Source organism: Alligator sinensis, unplaced genomic scaffold (assembly GCF_000455745.1).
Source record: "Alligator sinensis unplaced genomic scaffold, ASM45574v1 scaffold466_1, whole genome shotgun sequence".
In the NCBI taxonomy this organism is placed as follows: Eukaryota; Metazoa; Chordata; order Crocodylia; family Alligatoridae; genus Alligator; species Alligator sinensis.
The window spans coordinates 762,889-780,519 of NW_005842406.1; the positions used below are offsets into that span (position 1 = coordinate 762,889).

At 42.4% G+C, this 17,631-nt stretch overlaps 1 protein-coding gene across 12 annotated transcripts in view; it reads right to left on the bottom strand.

Moving 5' to 3' along the window:
• Positions 1-17,631, bottom strand: part of LDB2 (LIM domain binding 2) — a 357,070-nt gene that overhangs the window by 104,646 nt on the left and 234,793 nt on the right. The window lies entirely within an intron of this gene.

Sequence of the window (17,631 nt, forward strand, 5' to 3'; positions counted from 1 at the left end):
CTTTTACTATCTTTAAAGGACCTGTCTTGAATAATGTTATAGATTGCTTCTTACTTGAAGTAATATGTAATGAGACAAATTTGGTTTGTTGTATACAACTTTCTGGACTCTTTCTCTCTTCATGTATAACTTTTCATTATTTTTACATTCATGTGTTACTACATAGTTTTGTTTAATAAAATAAGAAAAATAATTTATCATTTTTCTCTAATTTTTAATAGGAAAATATGTATGCATTAGGATTTCTTAAATTTTTAACTCTTATTCAGGAGCATTTGGAGGCAAAGTTCTATTTCTGACTTCACAGAGTCCAGGCCTTTATTTCTCTATTAGAAATAAGGTTAATTTAATTTCCAGTTGGTGGATCTCATCTCAAGCACCATGATCTTGGAAGCTAGTTAGCTAGTTCTTATACTCACCTGGCCAAATTTTACCTTTTACACATTTGGATAATACCTTACTCCTAAATTATCCTACTGAAGGCAGCAAGCCACAGCTATTCTACCACAAAGGTGACAGATCTTTATCCCTGTGCTTCTTCTAAGGGCTGAACTTCTGCGGGTGAAGTTACTCACCTACAAAGAGATCTGATTCTTATACTAAATGACTGGACAGGCAAACAAATTATGTTGAGGTAAAAGGGAGTAGATACTTACCACAGACTGTCTGTTCCACAACAACTGTTTTGTGTATCCACTTGGGGCAAATGGAAGCCAAACTGCAGTAACACAGCCTTGTTACAGCTTGTCTAACTTTATCCCAACCATATAGTTGGTGAAATAAAAAAAAAAATCACCCCCAAAAATTGTTGCCTCTTCCATAATTCCTAGATCATCATGGCTACAACATCACTCCAACACTACCAATATCCTTAGAGTACTTTATATGTCTTTAGGAGTGTAAATGAGCCTTGAAATTACATTTATGCCAAGTTTAAGGCCCCTTTGCAAGAGCTGTGTAAATCAGGTTTGGTAAAAATGAGAATCATACCCTTAAATGTTTACAGAATCTAGCTCATCCTTTGTAAACTCTAAAATGCCTACAATAAAGCTTGTAGTAGTGTTGTAGCTGTGATGGTCCAGAAAATGTGAGGGGCAAGGATTTTTATGGGTGATATCTTTTATTCAACCAACTGTATAGCTGGGAGGCACTTAGACAAGCCATTGAGTACAAGGTATCCTTCTTCCAATAAATGAAAACTTGTAGTTTGATTCGCACAACTTCTAAGTAAAATGATTCATATTGGAGGGGATAAAATAAGCTATGTAGGACTGTGCCCTCTCCTCACTCGCAGGTTATTTACTAGGGCTGTGCGAAACAGCACCATTCCGCTTTGACTTCTGTTTCGACATTTTGATGGAAAGGTGTTTCGTTTTGAGTTTAGTTTAATTTTGAAAGCACTGTTCCGTTTCATTTAATTGAAACAGTTTCAGTGTTTCTGCGCTGTTTCGTTGCTTCACCCACAGGCTATAGTGGGGAAGCATGAAACTGGAGGAGGAGCAGCCTCCTGTGACTGCAGGCAGATCAGGGACCCACAACCCCAGGAGGGGTCCGGAAGAGCCCCGCAGCCCTCCCAGGGGTGCAGGCAGGAGGCTGCCGCTGCCACCTGGGACCGGCGCTCGGTGCTGAGCCGGGTGGAGGGAGCCAGAGCGCAGCCCCGGTGCTGTGTCCAGCCTCCCTCCACTGGGCTGCAAGCCACTGGGCTCAACACAGTACCAGAGCGCAGTGTCGGCTCCGCCAGCGTGGCTTGCAGCCCGGTGGGGGGAAGTGGAGTGCAGCACTGGGGCTGCAACTCACTTCTCTCCAACCAGGCTCAGGTCCCAGTGACTTGCAGCTCCATGCAACTCAGCCTGGTAGTGGGAGGTGGAGCCCAGTGCTGGCTCTGCCTGCCTCCTGCCACTAGGCTGAGCCACATGGGGCTGCAGAGCTGCTTGGAGCACAGCCCTGGCTCTCCCATGCCTCCCACCACCTGGCTGCTGCTTTGAAACATTATAAAAGTTTTGAAATGTTTCAACTGCCCTCAATTAATTTCAAGGCCCTTTGTTTTGTTTCGATTTCGCTATTTCAAGCTCAAAACGAGTTGAAACAGTGTTGAAGCGAAACAGCTGCTGAAGCTTCTCACAGCCCTATTATTTACCACTACATACAAACTAGTATGAGCTAAACAAGGGGTCAGCAACTTATGGCTGAGGGGCCAGATGCAGCCTGATCCAGCCTGTGAAATTCCAATCTTGCATGGGGAATCACTGACACAGAGCTATGCCATGCCACCTATCCCTTCCACAGGATTCCCCTTTGTTGTGGAGTCTGCTTCCTTTGCTGACCGGGATCAGGAACCTGCAGCAAGGAAAGCACAGATGGTGGAGCAGTGTGAATGCAGGCAGCTGGCCTCTAAGGGGTGGGTGTGGAGACTTATGGCCTGCATCTGTAGTTGAGTCATACACTCCAGCCTGGGTTGGCAAAAGGCTGCTGACCCCTGTTCTAAGCAAGCCAAAGCTGGTGCAAAAAGACAACTGATGAATAGGAATATAGGATACGATAGGGCTACCTGAGTTCAGTCTTCTGCTAATACAGATAACCACATCATATACATCCATCCATAAGCTGGTTGGGCTTCCTCTCCTAACTATTTAAGTATCATTGGAAGTCAGTTCCAGAACTTTATCCTTCTTTTAGAAACCTCTCTAATTCCCAGACTAAATTTATTCATAGACATTTTATACACATTGGTTCTTGTGCCAACATTGTCCTTTAGCTTAAATGGCTCTTCTCCTTCCATGGCTTATAACCCCCAATTAATTTATAGATGATTATCTGATCTCCTCTTAGCCTTTGCTTGGCTTGGCTAAAAAAAGCCAACCTCTTTTAGTCTTCTTTTGTAAGACAGGCTTCACTATTCCCGATATTCTTAATAGCTTCTTTTCTAAGCCTGTTTCAGTTTGAATGCGTCTTTCTTGAAAGCAGGGAAGAAGTTTTCTAGATGATGCCTTGTGTAAAGGCATTGTTTCCCTTTCTCTGCTGGAAATACCTCATCTGATACATATTAAGAAAATTGTCATTAAAGACATTTTATTTCAGGATAACCAATGAAACAAACATAGCTATTACCCAACAATGACCTACAACAACTATAAGGAAAAGGGCACCTTGGCAGGAAGATTTATTTTTAATCTTATAATGACATGCCTTTGTAACAAATAAACATATTTGACATATACTTGTGTTTAAAACCCAGCTACCATTTTAACATCTATTAACAATCTAGATAACCACGCACTTTGACAATACACTGGGAATCCACAGAGAATGGTGGAGAAAATACTAGAATTTGTCACAGCTAAACGGGATTGAATGGTTGAAACACAGATCAAGAAGGAGCTGAATGATCTTTATAAACATACACTCAGTAGCCATGTGCATGTATGCACCTATGTATCTGGAAAGAAATTGGGAAGGACATTGGCATTGTGCCAGGTGGAACTTTTCAGAATTGAATGAGGAAATCAGAACCTGGCTAAGAGAAATCAGGCAACAGATAATGATATAAGCGCTTCTAAGTGTCAACAATATCTTTGTTGGTTTGTGATTATATTAACTGGTCTCCTTACTACTGCAAGAAATCCCCAAAATGACATTAGCAATGTTGTTTACAGAGCTATGAAACATGGGCCCTCAGGCAATTCAAAGTTAGCAGGCAACATGGCAGTCTACAACAACACAGCAAACCTGATCTCAGCTTGCCATTTTGGTTCCCCAAAGAATACCATGTCAAACTCAAGGTTCTACTTTTATCTTCAAGCCATTTAAATGATCTGGATACAAGATACATAGAAGATGCTTGATATTCCAGAGAGAAGACCACTGCTGACAACTCTGCTCTTTTGCTACAATAGAATTACCTACGACAAATATAAAGTTCATTTCTGCAGAAGTTCTCAGCTGCTAGTTTAAGAGCATGGAGGCAACTCCAGCAGGATCTAAGAGCTACCACAACCTCATTACTTTCTGATTCCATTCTTTAGCCTTATACTTGCTAATATAAATGTATACTAAGGTAGGCAGATAATTTAAAAAAAAAATCTTTAAAAAGTAAATACTACCTGTGATGGCAACAGAGTTTGTGTACAACCAACATATTTAATTTCTACAAAATTCTAAAAAGGGCAAGAACACCCGCTACATCATATAATCATAGAAAATTAGGGTTGGAAGGGCCCTCAGGCGGTCATCTAATTCAACACCCTGCTCAAAGCAGGATAGTCCCCAACTAGATCATCCCAGCCAGGGTTTTATTGAGCTAGGCCTTAAAAACCTCCACAGATGGAGATTCCACCACCTCTCTACATAACCTGTTTCAGTGTTTCACCACCCTCCTAGTGAGAAAATGTTTCCCAATATCTAACCTCAACATCCCTTGCTGCAACTTGAGACCATTGCTCCTTGTTCTGTCATCTGTCACCACTCTGAACAGTCTAGCTCCATCCTCTTTTGAACCACACTTCAGGTAGTTAAATACTGCTATCAAATCCCCCCTTAGTCTTCTCTTCTGCAGACTAAATAACCCAATTCCCTCAGCCTCTCCTCATAAGTCATGTGTCCCAGCCCCCTCACCATTTTTGTTGCCCTCTGCTGGACTCTCTCCAACTTGTCCACATCCTTTCTGTAGTGGGGGGCCCAAAACTGGACACAGTACTCCAAGTGTGGAGTACCAGTGCAAAATAGAGGGGAATAATTACTTCCCTGTATCTGCTGGCAATCCTCCTACTAATGCAGCCCAGTATGCTGTTAGCCTTCTTGGCAACAAGTGCACACTGCTGACAAATATCCATCTTATTGTCCACTGTAACCCGCAGGTCCTTTTCTGCAGAACTGCTTAGCCAGTTGGTCCCAAGGCTGTAGCGGTGCATGAGATTGTTCCATCCTACATGTAGGACTTTGCACTTGTTTTTGTTGAACCTCATGAGATTCCTTTTGGCCCAATCCTCCAATTTGTCTAGGTCACTCTGAATCCTAGTCTTACTCTCCAGCATATCTACTACTCCCCACAGCTTGCTATCATCTGCAAACTTGCCCAGGGTTCACTCCATCTATCTTCCAGATCGTTAATGAAGATATTGAACAAAAGTGGCCCTAGGACTAACCCCGGGGGCACTCCACATGATATTGGCTGCCAATTAGACCTCAAGCCTTTGATCACTACTTCTTGAGCTCAAGGATCCAGCCAGCTTTCTACCCACCTTACAGTCCATTCATCCAACCCATACTTCCTTTTATTGCTTGCAATAATGCTGTGGGAGACAATACCAAAAGCCTTGCTAAAGTAAAGGTATATCACGTCCACTGCTTTCCCCACATCCACAGTGCCAGTCTCCTCATGATAGAAGGCAATCAGGTTGGTCAGGCATGACTTGTCCTTGATGAATCCATGCTGACTTTCTTCCTGATCACTTTCTTTTCCTCCAAGTGCTTGGAAATGAATTCTCTAGGGAATTCCTTGAGTAACATACATTATTTCAGTTATAGGTATTATTCAAGTTATTCAAAGCCAAGTTACAGCATAATTCTATTTTACCATTATCCAGTGAAATCAAGTGCCTATACAATAGTACTCTTTTATGAACATTGTTGGACAAAATGACTAATGATGGACACACCTCCTGCAAATTCGCTAATTTAAGAAAATGTTGAGACCCTATTCTCACATGAATCAATGCATCATTCATGTTAGCAGACTACGTACAAAGTACATGGCATTATTAAATATTAGCAATAAATGAGAGAGAATAGGATTAAAGACAGTAACAAAGAGTATGCAAGCCTACCAAAATGATGACTGAGACCCATGAATCAAGAAATCAATCACAAATAACAACAAATGCAAAAAATATTCTGTGGTCTGGGAAATGAACTTTAATTAAAATTCTTTAATTAAAACATGGTGACCAGTTTGTGGACAAACGGTGCTCTTAGCCAGACTGTACCAAACAGATTTATTTTTTTCCTATATTTTCTGTGTCAGAAGCAAAAGCTGCAAACTACAGTAAGGCAGGCAGGCAAGCAATGTTCTTTTTGGTTACATAACAAATACAAAAGAAAGTAACAAGTAATCAAGTGGAATACCTTCCTCAATAATATTGACAGATCTGCTGTGGGTGTGCTTAAAATGCTTGTTCTAGCCATAGTGATAAGGAGAGTTAGCAGTCCTGCCCATTTGAAGTACAGGAATTATCACTAGAATCTTTTCTCTTGCCTGGAATGACTTTTTAATAGAACAAGCAGACAGAACAAACCTAGGTATCAGATGAGAAAAGCACATACCAGGACAGAAGTCTGCTCTCTTCCTCTCCATGACTATATGGGAGCTTTGTATCCAGGTGCTCCAGGCATTTGGAATGGTAGAAGAATTGAGCCAGAGCCTCTTAATGGAATCACTCCCTGCTCAGAACTATGAGCCAGACTAATGTGAGCCAAGTTCTTGATCTTGCAGGTTCACTGGAGGTCCACTAACATGGAAATATCTGCAGCAGCCAAACCAGTACTAACCTTCAAGGGGTACCTCTCAGTTTCAGCAGCAGACATGGAAGAAACACATGATCTTACATTTAAAATTTAATTTACAAGGCAAACTTCTGTTCTTAGATATATTAAGTCCATGTTAATTCTTCTGGCTTCACTGAGAACTTATTATCACATTGACATTAATTAATGACCACCTCAATGTCCTGGAGATGTTCCCCCCAGGTACTTGTGAACCATGTCATCAAGATATGTAGCAGTGTACTCATGATGTGGCTGCAGCACTTCATCCATTAGCCTTTGGAAGGTGGCTGGGGAGTCCAAAGGGGGGGATCTGGAATGGATACAACCCCCATGGTCCTGCAAATGCAGTCAGCTCCCAGATTTCTGGGTTTCGGGGAATTTGCCAGTATTTCTTCATTAAATCTAATGTCATTATGTATTTTGCCTTCCCCAACCACTGCAGTAATTCATCAATTTGCAGTATGGAGTAAGCATCACATTTTGACACCACATTCAATTTACAAAAGTGTATACAGAACAAGATTGTCTTGTCTAGTTTGGACAAGACATGGGACAATTTCACTTGCTAGAGGATTCCCCAATCACCCCCATCAACAGCATGCTTTGCATTTCCTTTATTACAGTTTCATGCAACCATTCCAGAACCTGGAGAGCCCCTTCTGTACCAGGCATTCATAATACAGTGGGTGATTAAGGGGGTTGTCCCAGGTTTAGCTGTTAAGATGTCTGGGAAGCCCTCCACTAGGGCCCAGGCCTCTGCCTTCTGCATATTGGACAGGTTTTCTTCTAAGGCCACCCTGCTATTCGGGTTTTGAGCAGTTGTTTTCTGTCCCTTTGGTTTTTGAGTCGTTCCCTGTTCCTCCCCCTTTTCTGTCAGTAGGCATGCGGAGACCTAGAGGTTCCCTTGAGCCCTCCAGGGCTTCAGAAGTGTTATGTGATATAACTGGGTTCCCTGTCATCTCCCTGTCACATGAACCTCATAATCTACCACTGCAACTCAACTCATGACCTCATGGCACCCTTGCCATTTAACCAACAGCTTGCTCTCCTCTGATGGGAGTAACAACAGGACCCGATCTCCAGGTTGAAATACTCAGAATTGGGCATTTTGGTTGTAATGTTGTTCCTGGGCTTGTTGTGCATTGCAGAGATTTTCCTGTGCAAATATTCCTACCAGCTCCAGCCATTCTAGGAGTTGAAGAATATACTGAACAATATTTTGTGCCTGCAGACCTTGGAGGAGATCTAGTATACCTCTATATTGTTTCTCATACAACAAGAAAAGACTAAAATCATAGCAAGAGGCTATTGTGGTTGCATCAAGAGCTCTTTAATGGTCTGGAAAGAAAAAAAGGCCAGAAGAAGGGGAGAAGATGAAACAGATGCATTCAAGTCAGGAAGACCTGGCAAGATTCACCCTAAAGTATTTCTCTAATTAGCTGAAGCAGTTTCTGAACCAGCAGTGTTCAAAAAAAAAAAAAAAAAGAAGTGGGGGAGAAGGAGACAAGGGCATTATAAACTAGTCAGCCTAACCAATTACCATAAAGACAGGAGAGCACATGAAAACCATCAGTTTGTAGATACTTAGCAGATAAGGTGGTTAAAAAAGCTGACAGGTTTGTCAAGAACAGATGCTATAAAATCAAGATTTCATTTCCTTCTTTGGTACGATAATTGGCCCAGTGAATAAAGAGGAAGTGGTAGATGAGATGTATCCTAATTTTAGAAAGAGTTTGATGCTATCTTGCATGACAGTCTTGTAAGCAAGCTCTGGAAGTAGGGTCTGTATCTCTGCCATGAAATGGGTATAAATCTAGTCTTGCAACTGGGGTCACCTACCTATCTTCCCTGTCAACTGGGGTCACCTACCTGTCTTCCCTGTCTTACATTAATGACTTGGAAGATGAAAGAGAGTAGGCTTATAAAATCTGCAGATTACATCAAATAGGAGGGTAATAAAATAGCCAGGAGGACAGGAAGCATTTGGCAGACAGGACCACAATTCACAATGATAGATTGGAGAGATGGTCCAAAAAAAAGCAACACGATAAAACCCATTAAAGACGAGTTCTACGCTTAGGGAGCAGAAATCATATGCAAAAATATAATATGGGGAATAACTGGCTAGGGAGAACAACTAAAGAATCTGATCATTTGTAGCAGACTACAAACTAAGAGCGCCAACCATGACACGCTGGCATGTCTTAACAAGAGCCTCATTTAAAACATGGGAGGTAATTATTCTGCCCTTCTCGGCCCTGGGAACACCTCAGCTGGACTGTCAGGTCCTATTTTGGATGTCTCACTTTAAGAACCACACAGACAAAAATGGAAAAAGCGTGGAGGAAAGTAACAAGAAAAGCAGGTTTTGAAACCTGATCCGCAATGCAAGTGTGATGAAACTGGGTTTGTTAAATCTTCAGAAACAATACACGGAGAGGGTGGGATGTGAATGAGACTCTTCCAATGTCGAAGTTGTCATAAAGGGAACAATGGTCAGTTGTTTTCCATAGCTCCTAAGGGAAGGACTGGGAGAAAGCTCAGCTTCCAACCAGGAAAAATGTCCAGCACACCTACAGCCTAGGGAATGACCTGCTGGGTGGCACGGAAGTGGAAAGGGATCTTGGAGTCCTAGTGGACTCCAAGATGAACATGAGTCGGCAGTGTGACGAAGCCATCAGAAAAGACAATGGCACTTTATCGTGCATCAGCAGATGCATGACGAATAAATCCAAGGAGGTGATACTTCCTCTCTATCGGGCGCTGGTCAGACCGCAGTTGGAGTACTGCATGCAATTCTGGGCAAGGGAATTGGTGAGGATTTATTCACCAAGGCGCCCCCAGGGGTTACAAGAAATAATGGCCACAAGCTAGCAGAGAGCAGATTTAGATTGGACATTAGGAAGAACTTCTTCACAGTTAGTGGCCAGGGTCTGGAACGGGCTCCCAAGGGAGGGGGTGCTCTCCCCTACCCTGGGGGTCTTCAAGAGGAGGTTAGATGAGTATCTAGATGGGGTCATCTAGACCCAGCGCTCTTTCCTGCCTATGCAGGGGGTCGGACTCGATGATCTATTGAGGTCCCTTCCGACCCTAACATCTATGAATCTATGAATTCAAATAGGGAGAAATTGGTTGAGGACTAGGGAACTTCTCAAATTTCAAAGAATAAATAATGGTAACAATGTATCCCACTTCTAGGATTCTGCTCCCACAAACTTTTTTCAACATTGTCTTTAGAGTCTGATTAAACCATTCCACTAGTCTATCTGTCTAGGGATGGAAGACTGAGGTTTGGATCGAGTGAACTCTCAGGAGGAACCATTCCTCCTATAGTAGCCATGGCGTCAATACAGTACCTCGGTCTGTAAGTATTTCTCATGGCTGCTTCACCTGGGAGAATATCTTCAGCATTTCAGTTGCCACTATCTGGGTTGAGGTATTCTGAAGGACCATGGCCTCTGGATAGCAGGTTGCCTAGTCTACCAGGATGATGATGAAATGGCATCCACTGATGCTTGTCTCCAAAGGACCTACTGCCACATGTTTAGAGGGTGTTCTGAATAGAGGCAGAGGTACTAGAGGGGCCTGAAGGCTGGGACACGGGACTAACCACTGACAATCTGCACAGGATTGACAGTACCTCTTAATTTCTTAGTAGATTCCTGGCTAGAAGAACCAGGCAATCACTGTTTCCTAGGTCTTTTCTAATCCCAGGTGGCCCACCCAGGGTACATCATGTGCTAATTTTAAGGCATGATTTTGGTGCGACTTGGGGTTTCCAAATCCCAGTAGCCTGGTTCTGAACAATACTTACCAGGACCTCTTCACATATTTCAAAATGGGGATGCTGAGCATCTAGGTATGAGTCCACTGTTTTTCTGTTCACTCTGGCCAGATGGCCATGGAGAAGAACAAAGACTGGGTCTTCTCTCTGGCTTCCAACAAAATCAGGTCCTTCTCTGATGGGCACTCTCTCCCAATGGGTGGGGGGAAGGGGTTTGTTTCTGGAGAAGCCTGCATCCTCAAAATTTTCCTCAGGTCCACTGAGCTTACATTGGACCCTGACTCCCTTTCTGGACCTCTACATGGCCCCCCTTTCTCTGGCAAAGGCTTCCTTCTTGGTCCTCCAGTATTCTAGTGTGGGAGGCTTGGGATCTGAAGATCTTGGGATTGAAAGGGAATATATCCCAAGTCAGTCTTGGAGAGGATTTTGTGGTTCCTGATCCAATCTATTCTTTGCTACTAGGCACAAGAACTTGGTTAGTGGGCTCTGGTCCCAACACACTGCTACTGGGTGGGAATGATGGCAGGTAGTTAATGCTGCTCTCAATTCAGCTGTCCAGGCATCCCCATATATAGAGGTTACATAGATGCATTCAGGAATGAAACATTGGGAAGGGTCCGTCATCTGTTCCTGAATAAATATTTGGCCCAGAACGTGGACATCTCCTACCCATATGGGGAGTATATATGCTGTCTACCTAAGAAATTCTCCTGGGACCTCAGGGATCCTGCACTGAACATCATTAGAGTCCATGAAGGGGCAATCCTGGCACCAGTGCCCACGCTGGCCACATGAGAAATGGACTGAAGGCTCCCTGTGGCCTTCAATCTATGACTACCGTCCTGATGGTGATCCTCTCCTGCCTCTGGCTCCATGGCTCAAGCTTGCTGAGCTCAGCTCTGCTGTCTTGGGGAGTGAGGCCCTCTTGGGGAGTGTCTGGCCTCCCTTCCAGGGCTTACATGGCACCCCTACCTTTCTCATTTGAGGTTTACAGTTTGGTTAGCCTGCCCCTTTTGCCCAGCTATGGTCTTTCCACATTCCAGTTCAGCCTCTAAAAAATTCTCAAGGAAGTATATTGCCCTAAGGGCACAAGTCAACATACACTCCCTGTTATACTCAACATAAACACTGAAAATATATGTGGAAAGCCAGTGTGTAAAATAAGTCTTAGGGGTTTACACTGAGTATTTAAATGTGCTAGAGAGCCCAGGACTTAGCCTATACAGACTACTTATTATATTTTTAAGCACTGTAAAGTATAACATACACTTTCTAAATGAAGAGTTATTTGTCAAAGGCATGTGATAGATGATTTTATATATTAGTGTTATCCCAAAATAAATGACACATAAAAGTAGTTGATTTGCAGATTTACTATATACAGGTCTCTTTGGATTTGTTCTACTCATTAACCTGAGATACAATATATGAAAACATGCACAGTAATAGCCCAACAACATTTAAAGGGCTGGCCTTTCTTTAAAGAGTCTAAGCTCAGGTAGGACCCATGCACTCAGGTTTTATGGCTTTCCTACAAAAATCAGATGTCCACTCCTATTTGCCTAGTCCCAGTAAAATTACCTGAGAACGTTTTCCGAGGAAGTCATAAGCACTAAAATATAGGTGCATAAGTTAAAGTAGTAACTGAAGCAGAACCAGAACGAAGGGATCTACTACATGCACATCGTGTAACGCCTTTCAATGTTAAACCTACAAACTTTTCTCTGAGAGGAAAGCAGGGAATGTTATTAGTGGGATGTTATTAAACACGGTAGGCAGATTCTATCAAACCATTTTGTTTACATCCAGGAAAACAGAAAATGCCTTGGAGATTTGTTACAGGCACTTTTGCAAACTCATATTTTGAAAGAGCTGTTTATAATACAGAAAGCAGTGTAGTGCTTCTTTAACGAACAGCATACATAGAACAATATTTCATCCCCTATTCAAGGTATTTCTTTCAATGGAAAAGCAGTTTTATTATAGTCAGACTAGAAAATTAGATATACTATTCACAGGACATGAAAAACAAAACTCAACCCACAAAGTTAAAAATACCAGAAAGGTGATATGGCAGGTAGTTGTAAGCAAGACTTCACTTTTTTTGTGAAATATTACCTGTTCAAAATTGTTGTTCATTATCCATAAGCTAGGATTCATGATTAACATAGACATCAGTTTTATTTAAATTATAATGGCATCCTCTAAATTAATACAGATAAGAATTTATAAGCTTAATTTCTGATGAAATATTAAAAATATATACTGATCTGAATAAAAAGTTGCATGTTTTCAAGCCAATAAAGTTAAATCATGAAGCTGGGAGCATGCTATAGTTTTATTTTCTAAATATTAAAGCCTATGAAAGTATCATTAATGTAATATTGCACACCATGGGCTATATGCTGCTCTCAGTTACACCAGTTCAACCTAGAACTGACACTAAATATGGTCGAAAAATAGTATCACTATTTACAAATATCTGCCTAATGAGCTTGTTGGCTGCATAATTTTGTCGCCTACCAAAATGATTCCTGGCATGAATTGCATGATACTGGGATGTTGAATAGGCAAAAAAAGAATCTTTCTTTTGATGCTACTAGGGAACCTGATAAAAAGTTGCAATGATATAACTTTTAAAATACTACTGCTACAAAACCAGGCCCTGATATTAGACAAGAGGCAGGAAATGTGTTACACTTCTATACTAACACAAGAAAACAAACAGATAGTTGATTCTCATTACTTTGATGCCTTTGCAACACTTCAAATGAAATTAAAAGTGGCAAGTTCAAAACCAATAGAAGGAGACACCTTTTCTCTCAACACCACGGAGCTCATTGCTGACACGCATCACTGAAGCCAAGATCTTAGCAAGATTCAAAGGAAGTAGGTGTTTAAATGAATAACAAAGCTAGACAGTTAAAATAGTTCTAGTTAAAATATTTTTTTTGAGAAATTTAAACCATATAAACAAATCTGCAATTGAAGGGAACAGGGTGAGACCTAAGGTCAGGAGCACATTATTCTATGTTCATTTACTGCAAGGTTTTTGCACCTTTCTGTGGGGCGTCTGTTTCTGATCTGGGTTAGAAGGCAGGCCATTCCATGATCTAGTACAGAAAGTCTTATATTCAGTATAGAAAATCAACCACAGCAAAATCTTCATCTGCACATATGACCCACAATCAAGTCACAAAATGAGGGAATAAAATGAGTGCCAATTCTATCTGTATAAGAATGAAAAGTTAAATAAATTAGTAATGAAAGTTTCAACACTGGATCATCCTGTCAAAAATTTGCACAAAAATCTGTTCTTTTCCATGTATACTGAAAGTTTGTCTACCCTGCACAGTGCAGATACCAAAGCAGTACATGCATAATATTGTGGAGATCTGTCTATGTTACCTTACCTTGCTGAAAATTTACCCTTAGAAACACAGTAAATTACTCTGGGTAAGGTCAGAGCTAATGGAGCTCTATTGATTCATGTGCCAACTCTAAATTAGTTAGTTTGGGTATCCCTTCACAGCACTGCTGTAGTGTAAATGTATCTAAACAATGTGAGTACTTCCTTGAAGGCACATTTCCATACAGCCTTGACCTTACAGAGAGGACTTCATGGGTCATGACCCTGTGACAACTGCCCTGAAAAGAGAGGTAGAGCGAACTGGAAAGAACCTCTTGGGTCATTGAATGCAGTCCCCTACTATTGCAGGCATCGCATCATATAATCTTTCATAAACTTTATGAGCTCCAATTTCAATGTAGGTAGATTTCTGCCCGACTCCTGTGGCTGGATGTTTGTTCAGAAGCTCAGTGCTCTAATGGTAGTGTCCATACATAATGCTATGCTGCTGTAGCAATATGCTATAGCGACCTAGCATTGGTGGGCACAAACTGTGATGCTGCAGCTATGTCACCGTAGCAACATGCTCCCTCATTATAGCATGTTGCTGTGGCAATGTAGGGGCTAAAAATAACCATATGGACTCTATAACTGAGCCGTCATTTAGTACTTCCAAAAGTACTTCCTTTTGGAAGTACTAAGTGACGGCTCAGTAACAAAGGCGTCATAAGGACATGTGTAGCTGCACCCACTGCAAATCTAAATTTATTTGTGACCAGTTTAAACGCGTTGGTTCTTGTGCCCGCATTCTCCTTTAGCTTATGTGGCTCTTCTCTTTCCCTGGTGTTTAATCCCCCAACTAACGTGGCCTGGAGATAGTATAAGATAATTCATCCATAATCTTTAGCCAAGATGAAGATATATTTCCTTTAAAAAGCAAGTGGAAAAAGTTACATGCATCATGACTGGATGTTGATAGAAACCAGATTTTTATTTAATACACCAGAGAATTTAAATATTTAAATAACAGTACTTAACATTCTGTTTTTCAACTGCAAAGTGCTTCACAAACATTTACTAACCTAGTTTTGTTTGAGATATTACAATACCTCTTGGTGCTGCCAGTCTCAGGGAAGATCTGATGAAAAGTTGGGCTAATAGATTTGCTGAGTTTTTGGAGAGCTTTCTAAATTTTGTATGCGTAGATTAAAGTAGTCTGCTTCTTCAGCACTCCTCCCTCCCTTTCCCTTTTGTGCTTTCTACTTTGCAAACATGTCACCCCCTCTGCTTCTCGTTCTACAAAGTTGCCACATGGCAATAACTCATGTTTATGAATGTTCTTCCTGTACAAATTGTTTGGGAATTGTTATTCAGTCTTTTGAGCAATTTACGTGCAAGTCTGCAGTAAATGCCACTGGATTATTGATACAAGCCATAATAAGAACAGCATAAAATTCAAATGCAACTTTATGGAATGCCAGTTTCCCTAGGTAAGACATTGTACACTTCAAGGCAAGTTGAACATGTCAGATTATCTTAGTCTAGTGTATCAATCCAATTTTAGCTCACTGGTGATGAACAAGTTTATAAAAGCTTTGGGGTGAGGTAAGGGAGAGGTTGGCTAGTCCACAAAAAGGCTCTGTTTTTCTCAAAAGGAAAGAAAGTGCAAGGCTCATGGACAACTGGGCAAATGAAACAAACCTCAATATATCTTTGTAAAGCTGAAGTTAAGACTTCAGACACAGAGTAGTTCTTTGTATTTTATGTTTCAAGAGAGTTAGAAGTTAAGGGTTTAAAAAAGTTAGAAATGTAGGATACTTATTAAGGCTTTACCTACCACAACAATGTACACAAACTCAAATGCACAATCAGCACAACCTTAACTTGGGCCCAGTAGAGGCAACAGAAACCAAAATTCCTATTTGAGGAGCAAAACAAACAACAGTCCATTGCATTAAACAGCACAGGAATTGCTCAGGAAAACAGCAATGCTACAGTAGGAAAGTATTCTGTGGATTTATGCACCAAAGTAGTAGTTTTACACTTTCTATTTCATGGGGGCTACAACTTTAACATTAAAAATGTATGTGTGCTCTGTTTCACTTTCAGTAATTAGAATTTCAAAATCAGAAGCACTCAATATTGTTTATTAAACTATTTTTACCCTTACATTACTTAAAGCCATTTTCAAAATACAAAGGTTGAGTATATAAATGCATAGTTAAGTCATACACCATGACAGAAAAGGACTATGGTTCAATTTTTACACTCAATATATGGTGAAAATTACAGCCATCCATATTCATAACCTGTGATTCCATTACACTTGTATTTAGCAATAAAAAAAAAATTAAATCACCCTTGCCAACCCTGCAGCCCCAGAGACTAACACAAGAAGCAAGGGGAGTTCCCACTTTTATAAAGAAAATCTTCAGGGTTAGGTTCACAAGCCAACAGGCCAAAGGCAGGGAACAGATAAAAGGTAAAGAAATGATCACATACACTCAGCACCTTAATTTCTGCCCCCACCTCTGAATGTGTCCCAAAACAAGCACTCAAACAGCATCCTGCAGCTGACCCCAAGTCTGAGTCCAGCTCCTTTAGTCCACAGTCCTGGCTGACTGAGCCAGTGAGATCTCCACTTCCACTGTGTACTCATCTGTGTAGGGCTGACCAGGTTCTATGCTGGGGTAGCCAAATATGGCCCGCAGGACAGATCTGGCCTGCCAACTGATTGTATCTGGCCCGCAAGTCAGCAGTCACAAAGTCATAGGATTTGGCCTGTAGGCCCTGGCTGCTACCAGAGCCAGAGGGTCCAGCAGTTGCAACATGCCAGGCAGGTGGGGACATCCCAGCCCCATTGACAGCTTACACAAGCTCCCACCCCACATATCAGCAGTGCCAGGTACACGCTGGCATCAGCTGTGGACACTGCCTGAAGGTTACCGCTGGGAATCCGGGAGACTGCCTGGGACCACAGCTGACATACTGATGCAGCATCATCACCTACAGACCCAGGAGAATGCCCTGATCCCCAGGGGGAAGCTGCCGCCTGCATCCACAACTGATGCTGGCATCCATCTGTCACTTCTTCTGGTGCACAGGCTGGGAACTGGTGTAAGCTGTGGGGCTGTGCTGGATGTGAGGGACGGTTAGGAAAGGAGCAGAAAGGTGGGGGTAAAGAGGAAATAGGGGGGAAGAGGGAGACAGAGAGAGAAGGCCCTGCCGATGATGAGTGGCAACAGCCGCAGGGAGAGGGGGCCCAGAAGTGGTGAGTGCACTTGCTGCCGGGTCCTGCTTTTGCCCGGCACCCAGCAGCAGTCGCTGCCACTAACCATGGGCAGGGCCACCTCTCTCTGTCTCTGTTTCCCCTTTCCCTCACTTCCTTTGCCTCCCCCTCCCCCCAACCACTGTACACCTCCAGCACCACCCCACAGCTTACACCAGCTCCTGACCCATGTTCTAGGAGTGGTGCTGGGCTGGGCAGGCACTGGCATCAGCAGCTGTGGACACAGGTGGTATACCCTGGGAATCAGGGTGTCTGCCCGAGCACCTCCTTAGGGTACAAGAGCAGGCTGGAGGCTGAAGCAGCCACCAGCTCACCTGCCTCACAGCCCCATCCCACATAGGGAGGTGTGGTGAGCTGTTGCAGGGGAGGGAGGGGGTGACCTGACTCACAGCACCTCCCCAAAACTCCCTATGTGGCTCTTGGACCCAAATAATTGCCCGCCCCTGTTCTATTTGTACTCCGCTCTCTCTTCCCCCTTACTCCATCCTCAGATTCCCCTCCTTTTTCCCTTTCACCCCAGGTCCTGGGGGTTTCTAGAAGTTGTCGTCTAAATTAACAATCAGCCTAGCTCTGCAGACTGCCCCCTGGTTCCACCTGCTGTTACACAGATTACATTCACATTGCAACATTTGAGGTTGGACATCTATAAGCAGGAGTTGGCTAGCTGAG